Below are 11,639 nucleotides of genomic sequence, written 5' to 3'. Positions count from 1 at the left end.
CTCTTGCTTTGCACAAGTTACAAATAACTATTACTGCTTTTTCATAGACAAATCCCCTGACCTTCAAGAAAGTGATAGGGGAAAAAAATATTTCATCCTGTTTTCTTAAAAAAAAAATTTTTTTTTTACTATATCTATCTAAGAAAGAAAAAGTATTGATATATATGTTGCCTAAGCTACAAGGTATAGGAAAACAGACAACATCTACACATTAATTTTTTTCTTTAAAGATTTTATTTGTGAGAGAGCATGAGCATCGGGGAGGGGCAGAGGGAGAAGCAGGGTCCTGGCTGAGCAAGGAGCCCAATGCGGCGCTCGATCCCAGGACCCTGGGATCATGACCTGAGCCTAAGGCAAACGCTTAACAGACTGAGCAACCTAGGCACCCTACACATTACATTTATAAGAAACACGAGGTAAAAGAAAATCTTTGGTTAAGGTCTAAGTTTGCACGAAGAAGCTAGATTTGCTATTCTCCAAAAAGCAAAGGGCCCTACTGTGTAATATACAGAAATAATTTAATGCCTTTTCCCAAGAATGAAACTCAAGCTTGCTGCATCATATTCCATGAAGGCATTTAAAATGCCAATCCATGCACTGAGCTTCTCCTTCCTCCCCTATCCATTTTCATGCATTTCTGGCCAGGTGTCAAAGACAAAGGCCAAGAGGTGCTGCAGGACTTCATCCTTGTTCTGCTGGAAGAAGGTCTGGAGGATGGTCATCTTCTCCTGGGTCTCCTTCTCCACTTCCATGCTGCAGCTGCCCAGGGATCCCAGAGCCACATCTTCCATGGCCTTGAACTCCTCTCTCTTTGCAGGCGGTATTGTTCAATTTCAACCTGAGCTGCTTCTTTGGACTGCTTCAGCCTCTGGTTCTTTTGCTTGTGGGCCTCAGACAACTTCTCAGAGGCCCACTTCATGGCATGCAGCAAGCTGCTGGATGGACTGGCTAGCCATGGCAGTGGCCACTCTGGGGCCGAGGTGAGTCTAGGATTTTTAAATGGAGATTTATCTCACTCTTCCCACTTCGGGGATTTCCAATGTCAAGGTAAATGCTCTGATCTGGATGTCAGAAGATCTGGGGTCTAATCTTGGATGCACCATTAACAGCTGGGCAACCCTGAGCAAAGCACTTCACTTCTCTGGGCCTCAGTTGGCACATCTGTGAAAGGAAGGGTCTCTAAATTACCTCCATGGGTCATTAGCATTTGCCATCTAGGTATAGGACAATCAAATGAGAACTTACAGTTTCATAACATGTGTTCCTTCCAGGAAATATGTAAAAATGGAAAACAATTTGATCATATGTAAATCCAATCCCAAGATGAGAAAAGTACTAACTCTTCACATGGACCTGTTCTTCCACCAGCTTTGCAAGATTCCCTTTGGGGAAAACTGAGTAAGATCCTATCTGATTAATTCTTGAACCTCAAGGAAGGCTCAGGAAAAGTGGGAAATAGAATGGAATAGAGCCTCCACATTAAGCACTAGGGAGGGATTAGACAAAGATGAGAAAGAGACAGACTGCCTCAATCTTTACAGGGCTCACATTATCATGGGGAAAAAATGAATATGTTTTACACTGTCCTTGACCTTTTATTTCTCTCTCGCTGAACATATTCCATTTTTCTATGTACTCTGCTATCTTAAAATTCAATTCCTCCCAACATCTTAGCATTACTTTACCTGGGAGATTCAGACTATGTAATGTGAGTGCCCTCATTTACTTATTCAGGACCAAATTATTAAAATATGTTGAGATTCACTCAGGAGGGAAGCAGAAATATATGTTAAGAGTCCTGGAGGAATCCTTCAAGGTGGTTGGTGAGGTAGACAACAAAATCGTGATAGTTTAAAAGAGATGCTCCAGATTCTTTGACACTTCTTACAGCAAGAAGGGGGGTTCTACTCCTCCTCCCCTTGAATTTTGACACATACATGACAGCTCTGGCCAAAAGAGTACAGCCGGAGAACTGTTCTGGGTCCTCCAAAACTGTGTTATCAAAATCAACACAACTACCTTGTTTGCTGGAACATTTGTGCTGGAAACCATGAGTCCCACACAAGAAGTCAGACTGTTGCAAGGCTGCCATATTGTGAGGAGGTCCACACTGTGTGTAAAGTACACACAGGTAATCCAGTGGAGGTCTCCCAGCTGAGATCCTAGTTTGTAGCCAACATCAGCTGCCGGACTTGTAAGTGAAGACAGTTCCAGATGGTTCCAGCCTTCAGCAATTGAGTCTTCCCAGCTAAGTCCCTAGACATCTCGGAACAAAGACAAGCCATTCCCATGGGGGACTGGACCCACAGAATCTGTAAGTATAATATGAGTCGTTTTAGACCACTAACTTTTGGATAGTTTATCATGCACATTATTTGGATCATGCTGTTGGTTTCACAGGTGTATACATATGCCTAAATACAAATTGTACACTTTAAATAAGGACAGTTTGTCATATAACAATTATAGCTCAGTAAAGCTGTGAGAAAGAAAGAAAGAAGAATCATGCAATAATCGAAATAAAAACACACAACCATGTCTGTTTTCATTGATCTTCATCCTTGTCAACTAGAATCAGAGCTTTCCCACATCTTTTCTGAATCTTTATCCCAATCCTTTTCTACTTCCTATAATCTGCTATCCCAAAATCTGCTATCCTATCTCTTCTCCTCTTTCCTCTCTCTCTTCCCCCTCCTCCTCTCTCTTTTTTCTCTCTCTCTTTCTCCAACCACCCTCATCTTCAAATATACCTAATTCTCCTCAAACTTTGTTAGACCCTTTCACCTCTTTTGGCCTTTGCCAGACCTGGCAGTGAATATGCCATAGAAACAAAACACAGTAAATCACATTATAATTTTCACACCTATAAGAGTCTACCCATGGTAAAAAAAAAAAAAAAAAAAAAAGATTTCCAAGCCCCAATGGATGAGTTGCTTATTTCAAAATTAGTTGTAAAACCACCTTAATTTTCCCATGGAGAAATGACTGCCCTATTCATCAGATTATCACAGGTAATTTAGAGGCCCTGTGCTTCTTACTTAACTTCTAGTATTCTGTGTGGGAAAACTGAAACGAGTTATTCCTTGTGAGGCAGGAAATCTGAGCCACACTCTTAGTCTAAGTTAGGATGCTTTCAATTCGGCCCTCAGATTAAACCCATATGATGATCTAATTATCATTCAAACTCCCATACATTTCCTTTGCTTTCCAAGCATTCAGTACTTACCACCTTAGTGCTCACTGGAAGAAAAGAAAGCTTACCTTAAAACAAGACCACCTCTAGAAGCTTGTTAGCATGCAAGCTGAAACCTGACACCCTACAGTTACCACTGGCCATCAATGAAGGAACCGCAATTAAGAGGAAGGCAGAATTAAGCATCTGCACGTGCCAAGGTCATGAAGCCAAGGTCATGATGCAGTGAGAGAGAAGAGGGGGTGGAAATACTGACCTGCATTCACTTGGTTGGAATCATGGTAGAATGTAGAGAGGGGATTCCAGGAGTTCTGCTGCTCAGAGAACTATGATCCCATGAGAAGGTGTGCAGGACCACAATGGCTGAGGTTCCTCCCCCCAACAGACATGCAATGCCAGTGGCCCCAGGCTAACCAGCATCAGTTTCAAGGCACAGCAAAAGAGCTGAAAGGGTCAAGGGACAAAAAAATTAAAAAAAAAAAAACACAAAGTCTGCAACAGGCAAAAATTGACAAAATTCATTAGCTCTTTGGGATGTAGAACCCTTGGTCCTGTAGGCATATAAACCCACAAGGTTGTACATATCTGTGCACATTATTTGGATCATGCTGTTGGTTTCACAGGTGTATACATATGCCTAAATACAAATTGTACACTTTAAATAAGGACAGTTTGTCATATAACAATTATAGCTCAGTAAAGCTGTGAGAAAGAAAGAAAGAAAGAAAGAAAGAAGAAAAAAGAAAGAAGAAAGAAAGAAGAAAAGAAAGAAAGAAAGAAAGAAAGAAAGAAAGAAAGAAAGAAGAAAGAAAGAAAAGAAAGAAAGAAAAAAGAAAGAAAAAAAGAAGAAAGAAAGGAAGAAAGAAAGAGGAAGGAAGGAAGGAAGGAAGGAAGATGTCACAGAAAAAAAATGACTTCTTTTATTTATTGGAGGCACTTTCTGCATCTAAAAGTATAAATGCATAGTCAGGATAGCTCCTGAGTATACAATTCAGTTCTAGGAAAAACTAGAATATAATTAGTACCCAGCCTCATCTCGATCTTTCCTCCAAAACCATGAGATAGGATTTACTTAAAGGAAAGAAATTCTCCTGTCTCTTGACATTTGGTTGATATTGAAAATAAAGTGTACCTTGCATAGAGGGCTCGGCATATTCAATTCTCCATCTCTGTCAGGAGAGAAAGACAGGCATCTCACTATATAGTATGATTGATAGCAACAAGCACATGAGAAAGGGTGTTGTCTTCTTTTTCAGGCTAAAGGCCTCTTCTAATTAACAGAGAACAGGGCTTGTTTTTTGCAGAGTTGGGGATGGAAAGGGATGCTTGCAAACACCCATGTATCCATGAAGAGTTGGGATGGATCCCAGGACCCTGAGATCATGACCTGAGCTGAAGGCAGACGCTTCACCGACTGAGCCACCCAGGTGCCTTTATACTCCCATCTTCAACTCCTCCTTTAACACCTAGCCCACTGGTCCTCTTCTATGCCAAGCACTTTTGGATTTCTCCAGCTAGGATTTTGTTTCCTATTGTGCCTTAGAAATATCTCTATGTCAGCAATTGGTAATTTGTGTTTTAATTGCTTATTCTTTCGTTTCCCCAGTTAGCATATGAGTCCTATGGTGTCAAGGGTATGTTTAATAAATCCCTATTATCCTGTCTACATCCTTGGAATCTAACAGACAGTTAAGTAAACATTTGTAAACGAACTAATTGAGTCAGGAGGCATACACACCAACTGCTCCCCACCCCCCCAGCATTTTCAATCTTAAGGTACTTGCTTTATCTTTGGTTTGATAAAGAGCATGGTGGTGGCTTGGATGCTCAGTTTCAACAGCATGTGGTAACTGTAATTCTTGTATGCATGCTTTTCTGTACTGTGTATCTTGCTTGTGATGGTCCCTCTGGTGTGTAAAACCACACAGAACAGCCACAACTCTGATCACACTGTCTCCCATTCCTCGGCTGGAGACTGCCGAAAATGCCCCACCATCTCACAGAACAATGGCTCAACCAGGTGTGGTGGGCTGAGAACGGGACCATTTGCCAACCAGGTACCCGACTCAGTGGCTTTACCTAGAAAAGACACTGCCCCATCATGCAGTTGACCCGATCTTATCTGTGGCTGTAGGTCTCTCTCAAGTCCTCAGGCTACCCTCAAGCTTAAGACCTCAATGAGATGATTTCAGAAGGATCTACTCATCCAGTTTGGTGAGCAAATTCCAGACACAGATAGAAGCTTTATTGTTCCAAGATGAAAAAATAGAAACAAGATAATAGGGGACCTATGAAAAGATCCTAAACACAGATGGATAGTATAATACTTACGAAGTAAAAGGAGGACATTCTTTTTAAGGATTTACTGCATAAATTTTAGACATTTGTCTTGTATTGTCAACAATATTAAAACAAAAGACAACACAGCGAGATCAAAAGGCAGTTGCTAAGAAGGAACTATAAAAAGGGAACTAGATGAGATAAGCAGAGAATGTTACTATTAAATGTGTGAAAAGAAATTTTTTAAATGCATAAAAAAGTAAAAGAATCAACAGTGCAAAAAAAAATCACATCAGCAATGTGGAAGACAATTTTGAGGAATTCACCCAAAATCAAGAGGAAAAGGAAAAATAAAATAAAATCATGAAAGGGACAATACTGAAAATAGAAAACAGAAAGGAGAGATCCAAACAATGGATTAATGGCATATTTGATGGGAAAAATAGGGCAAATAGAGCAGAAGCAAATACCAACAATTTAATAAAAGAAAAATCTTAAACTGACGACCTGAGCTGTGAATCCCAAAGCTTCCATGAATATTAGAGTCCCTTCTAGATACAGTTGTATCTTGAACTTAAGTGGGCGATGTCCCAGAAAAAGTTAGGAACTAGCTCTTGCGTAGTTTTTATTAAAACATTGCAAGCTCTATCATCCCTATGGTGTTGCTGGTTCTTATAACTGAGTAAAGGGTTGGGATCTTTCCCCCTTTATAATCCTTAATGTTCTTCAAAGAGTTCATATCATACGAAGGGTAAGAGCTTTTTCCTCAGGCCCTCAGTGGGTTTCTGCAGGCAAGTTTGGGGATAGAAGCCAAGACCTTCCTCTAGTCTGACAGTTGGGTGGTGCCAGGGTGGCAAAGGAAAGGGGAAGGTGCTCCATATAGAAAGGGAAGAATGTGGAGTTTTTGGAGGTGAGGAGACTGGAGAGACCATCCAGAAAGGGGGAGAGGGAAAAAAGAAATGGGGAAAAACAAAGACAGTAGGGCTACCTCTGACATGACTCATCTACAAGAACCCTACATTGTGTTAAAATATTCAACATGGCTGATGTGAGTGGATTTTTTGCGGAGACCTGAAAAGAGCTCAATGCATGATTACAGGGATGTAGATCCAACAGAAATAGCACCTGCAGATGAAGTCACTGGACTCGGAGTCTAGCCAGGACCTGCAGAAGCACTTCGGGAGGAGAGTAAAACTAACTGGTGTTCATGACAATTGCACTTGGGTCTGGAACAACAGTGGGTTCCCAAGTGACAACCGCTTCTACCTTGTTTCTTCTCTGAATAGACTCACTTGGGTTCTTGACAGCTCCCTTCACATTGTTATTCATTCTTTCATGTGACAGCTACTGAGATGGGGCTGGGGACAGAGTGGAAGGCAAAAAACAGACAGGTCATGGGACTTAATGTCCAGTGTTGAGGACAGATCTTAAGTCATCATGGTGTTAAGTTTATAATTACAAGTTGACGTAAGTGCTAAGAAGGGAAGTCATGTGGGTCTCTGAGAGTAGATAACAAAGGACTCCATGATGGACAAGGGGGTTAGAGAAGGTTTTCATGAAAGAATGATGCTCTAGTTGAGATCAGAGTGGTGGGAGGGGCATGCTTGGCATTTGGGCTTCATCATGAGACCAATGGGAAGCCACTGAACATTTCTAAATGGAGATTGAATACATGACTCTGTGCTGTGAAGAAGAGGTTGGAGGGCTTAGAGTAGATGTGGTAAGACTAATTAGGAGTCTGTAGGAGTCCAGCCAAGAGTGATGATGGCTTGGGTCCCAGTAATGGCGCTGGAGATGGGAAGACACGATCCGGGTACTTAGGAGGTAAAACTGGCAAGGCTTGGGGTAGATCCAGTGTGAGGCACGAGGGAGGATAAGGTTTCCTGAGTTTCTGCGCAGCTCCATGTAGAGGTTCAGAGTAAGCAAGCCAGCAAGTTAGATAGAGAAAGGAACCCTCATGAGCCATAGTTTTGTTCTTTCTCTGCATCTCCTACCTCCTGGTTCCTGAACCACATCTCCGAACTCCTGCTATTAATTAAAGATAAGGGAACGGGAATCTTCTTTCTGGGAATTCCTCAGAACTTCTAGCTAACCAGAGAGAGACCCTCATTCTGCTCAGTCACAACTTAGGTTGTGGGCCAGCTCAACACCGTCTGGGAAACTACAGATACTTGCTTATGGGGTACATCATTTTAGCCTGTAAACTGCATAATCGCCCTCTTGCCCTCTGGAAGACGGTCCAGCAGAGAAAGGGAAGCCATTATGCAAGTCTCTCTGTCTCACTTCTAAGGGCATTAAACCCCCACTCTGGCCGCCAGAGGAAAGCAGCATTGTCCCAGCTCTGCTTCCTGAAGTTTCTACGGTGGACCCTCACAGGACTCGCCCCAGCTTGGTGATGCAAATGAGAAGTTGTATGGTGTTATAAGGTGCAGAGGGTTGACCCCATTAATCATGCTCTCCTTCCTGAAATACTTCCCTCCCTTGGCTTCTGGGAGCCATTACTCTGCTGATTTTCGTCCCATGTCACTGGCTGCTACTTCTAAATGTTCTCTGCTCATCCCCATGCTTCTTCTTAACCTTTATAATTTGAAGTTTCCTAAGGCTAAGTTCCTGGACTGCTTTTCTTCTCCCTCCTCACTCCTTCCCTGGTGATCCCAGCCAGTCCTATTGCTTTACACAGAACTTATACCCTGATGCTTCCCCGGTCCGCATCTCTAGGCTCAACATCTCCCTTAGTTATCCAGCTGCTTTCTTCCCACATCTCCATTTTTATATTCAGCCTAATGTTTAAACCTGAATGCTTGATGTCCTGCCTTCCCCCATCCATTGTTCCTCCACTAGTCTCCCCAACTCAGTTCATCATAACACCACTTACCCACTTTTACCGACACAAAAGCATCCTCATTCTCTAAGTATAGTCTACGAGCAATTACTATCAGCTCCACCTTCCAGGTATATCTTGAATCTAGTCACTTCTCTCCAGATATCCACCAGATATCCACCAGCACTGTTCTGTCCCCCCACCATTGTCTTTCTTGGACTTCTGCTGTGGTTTCCTAAGTGGACTCTCTGTTTCTGTTCCTGTATGTTCTCCATTCTTCACCCAGAAGTCAGAGTGATCCATCTAAAACATGAACCAGAATACGTCACTCCTTGCTCTTCACTCTCTAGTGGGTCTCGTCCTATTTAGACAAACTTCACAGTCTGACAGTGACCTAGGAGGCCCTCAGCCCACCTCTCCAGCCTCACCTCTGACCGCTCTCCCCATCCCTCACCAGGCTCAGCCACACTGGCCTCCTTGGTGTGCCATGAACACACCAAGCACCCTCCAACCTTAGGGCTTTCACATGTTGGGCTTCTTCCTCCTGTAGGAAGCATGGCTTCTTCCTCCTGTAGGGCATGGCTACCTCACTGCTTCATTCAGGTGTCTGCTTTACCTTCACTTCCTCAAAGAGACCTCCTTAATAATTTTTTTAAAAACACCCAGCCCCTATCACTCTTTATAACCTTACTCTGCTATATTTTCCTTCAGAGCATATATCACCCTCTGACCTAATAACTTTCAATTATTTACATCTTTGTTAGTTTCTTCTATAAAAATATAAGGTCAGGAAGTCAGGGACTATGCCTACCTCATTTGCTGCTGAATCTCCAGTGCCTGGTACAGAGTCTAGCTCATAGTAAGTGCTCAATAAACATGTGTTGAATAGTTGAATAAATGGATGCCCGGTTCTATTTTAAGAAGGTTAAGTAAAGAAACACCTGTGAGATGCAAAGAGCATACACAAGGAAACAGTGGCCATCTGAAAGTGTTACATGTGTTTTGGAACAGGTTGAGGAATGTTAGGGGGAAGCAGACTGGAGGTGGGGGAAAGCAAGCTGCAATTAAAAAAAAGGATTTACGGTAACTTGTTGAAAGGAAGGAGGGTAAAACAAAAACAGAGAGTAAGGATATTGAACTGAAATACTTCCTGAGACTGCAGAAACCCTGAAGTGGGAAGGCACATAATATAACCAGGAGAAGGACATTCTAAAAGGGTCAGGTGCATTATGGAAAAGCAGAGGGAGAAAGAAGAGATGGGAAAGAATGAAAATGTGACTGTATTATGTTTACAAAAAGCCATGATGTCCTTCACCAAATGTTTGTATAAATCGTTTTGGTTTTCCTGGTGGTGGGAAAGGAAGTGCAAATGCCGTGTGGACACTATGGAAATTCATTTCGCAGTTTTTGAAGGATGTTGTCATGAAAAGAATAAAAGGCAACACTGCTAGGATGTGAGAGTAAACTTTGAAGAGTCTGCTCAGAATCCCAAGTGGTGGGGTGCCTGGGTGGCTCAGTCAGTTAAGCATCGGACTTTTGATTTTGGCTCAGGTCTTGATCTCAGGATCATGAGATCAAGCTCCATGTCAGGCTCTGGGTGTGGAGTTTGCTTGAGATTCTCTCTTTCTCCCTCTCCCTCTGCCCCCAGCCCCCACTCACTCTCAATCTCCCAGAAGAAGAAGAAGAATCCCAAATGGCCCAGAATCTAGGGCAGTGAGCAAACCCAGAATTCCAGCTGCTGGATGAGTAAGGCAGCTAGTGATGAACTGTGGAGGGAGCCCCTGCTTGCAGGAGGTAGGTGAAAGAAGGAAAGAGAGAGAGAACACTTCAGAGTGCTCAGAGAGAGTCTAGCTTACAATAGGAATGTATTTCTCTTGCCAACTTGCCTATCCAGGAGCCATCCCTTTAGCCATATTGATTGTGAGCTGTGCAGGTAAGCAGACGCAGACAGGTAGAGGTGAGGATGTGACTCAGAAAGTGTCTAAACAAAGATAGTGTTCCTGAACAATCAGCAGATGGTAACTGCCACCACCCTTCTCCTGGATAATAGGAGAATCCGTCCTTCCCACCTTCTCCCTCAAGTTTTGGCACTGAACTCTAGAAGGCCCAGCCTGCAGCCCTGCTGGAAATGTGGCTTGAGAGCTCCACAGCAGTGGTGAGCACACTTTGCAGAGTGTTCCTTGAGGCCAGCTCTGCAATCCCACAATGCCCAAGTCAGTGGTCCATCCTGTGCATCTTTAAAGTGATCTGGAGACAGAGCTGAGCCAGAAGCACCAGTCCTGATGCTTTCCATGCCGAAGGGAAGGAGCCACCCTTTCACCCAACGAAGTATGCTCCCTGCGAGGGGTCAGGGATCAGAACAACCAGAGCGGGCCCAGCTTCTGTCATGTGTTGGCGCTTTCCTTCTCCTTGTACCTTGGAAGCAGTATCCTGAGCAGACATGGGTGATGCCCCACCTCCTCATTGATCCCTCCCACATCCCGGATGCACATGCCTACTACTTCCCTCCTGCGGCTCATGCAGGCTCAGCCTTCCAACTACCAACCAAGGCTTGGACTTAGCAACTGAAGCTGCTCTCTGGAAGAACACTGGAAGGCCTTGTGTCTTCATTCAAACTCTCTGGGCCAACGCTATGGGCACAACCCCACCACATGTCACTTTCCCAAGCCTGACACCTTTTCTAGACACATTTCCAGGATGAGCAAATGAAATAGCAGTCACACCTCCACTTGGGTCCCGAGACAATGTGGACAACTTTCTCTGTGCTTTCTACTCCAAGAGCAGATACTTCCCCCAGCATGCTTTGCTTGGGAGGAGAACACTGATAGACTCAGGAAGATGCCTCCTTCCTCTGTGTGTGAGGACTCTCCTGGAGATCTACCAGAATCTCTCCAGTGCTGCAAAAACAGCCACTCTTAGATGAAAAGAGCAGCTTTTATTCCTGCTGCGAAGTTTGGAGAGATGCCTGGGGCAGGCGAGAGGAAGGATCAGGTTGATATCTACTCCTTTCTCTTAGTATCTGAGCAATTTGGAACCTGTATCAGTCAGAAGAGGTTAAGTCATGCTGTGGTAACAAAAGACTCCCCAAATCTCGCTAGGTTCAAATGATTAAAGGGTATTTATTTCTTGCTTGTCCTGCATGTCCACACTGGCAGAGGGCTTAGCTCCTTGGAGCCACGTAGGAACGCAGACTGATGGAGAAGCCACTATATCCAATGTTATAAGTTACTGTATCAGAAAGAAAGGCGATCTGAAGAGGGTCTCATATCGGCAGTGAAACAGTCTAGTCTAAGAGTGACAACGTGTCACTCTGTTCACAGTGCACTGGTCAGAACTAGTCATTTA

At 43.5% G+C, this 11,639-nt stretch overlaps 1 pseudogene; it reads right to left on the bottom strand.

The window, feature by feature from the left end:
• Positions 1–434: 434 nt before the first annotated feature.
• Positions 435–2,092, bottom strand: LOC116649151 (annotated as a pseudogene).
• Positions 2,093–11,639: the final 9,547 nt, after the last annotated feature.

Source organism: Phoca vitulina, unplaced genomic scaffold (assembly GCF_004348235.1).
Source record: "Phoca vitulina isolate PV1807 unplaced genomic scaffold, GSC_HSeal_1.0 scaffold47, whole genome shotgun sequence".
Taxonomy (NCBI): domain Eukaryota; kingdom Metazoa; phylum Chordata; class Mammalia; order Carnivora; family Phocidae; genus Phoca; species Phoca vitulina.
Note: the sequence above shows the minus strand (reverse complement) of the source record. Positions and strands in the feature narration are given on the sequence as shown.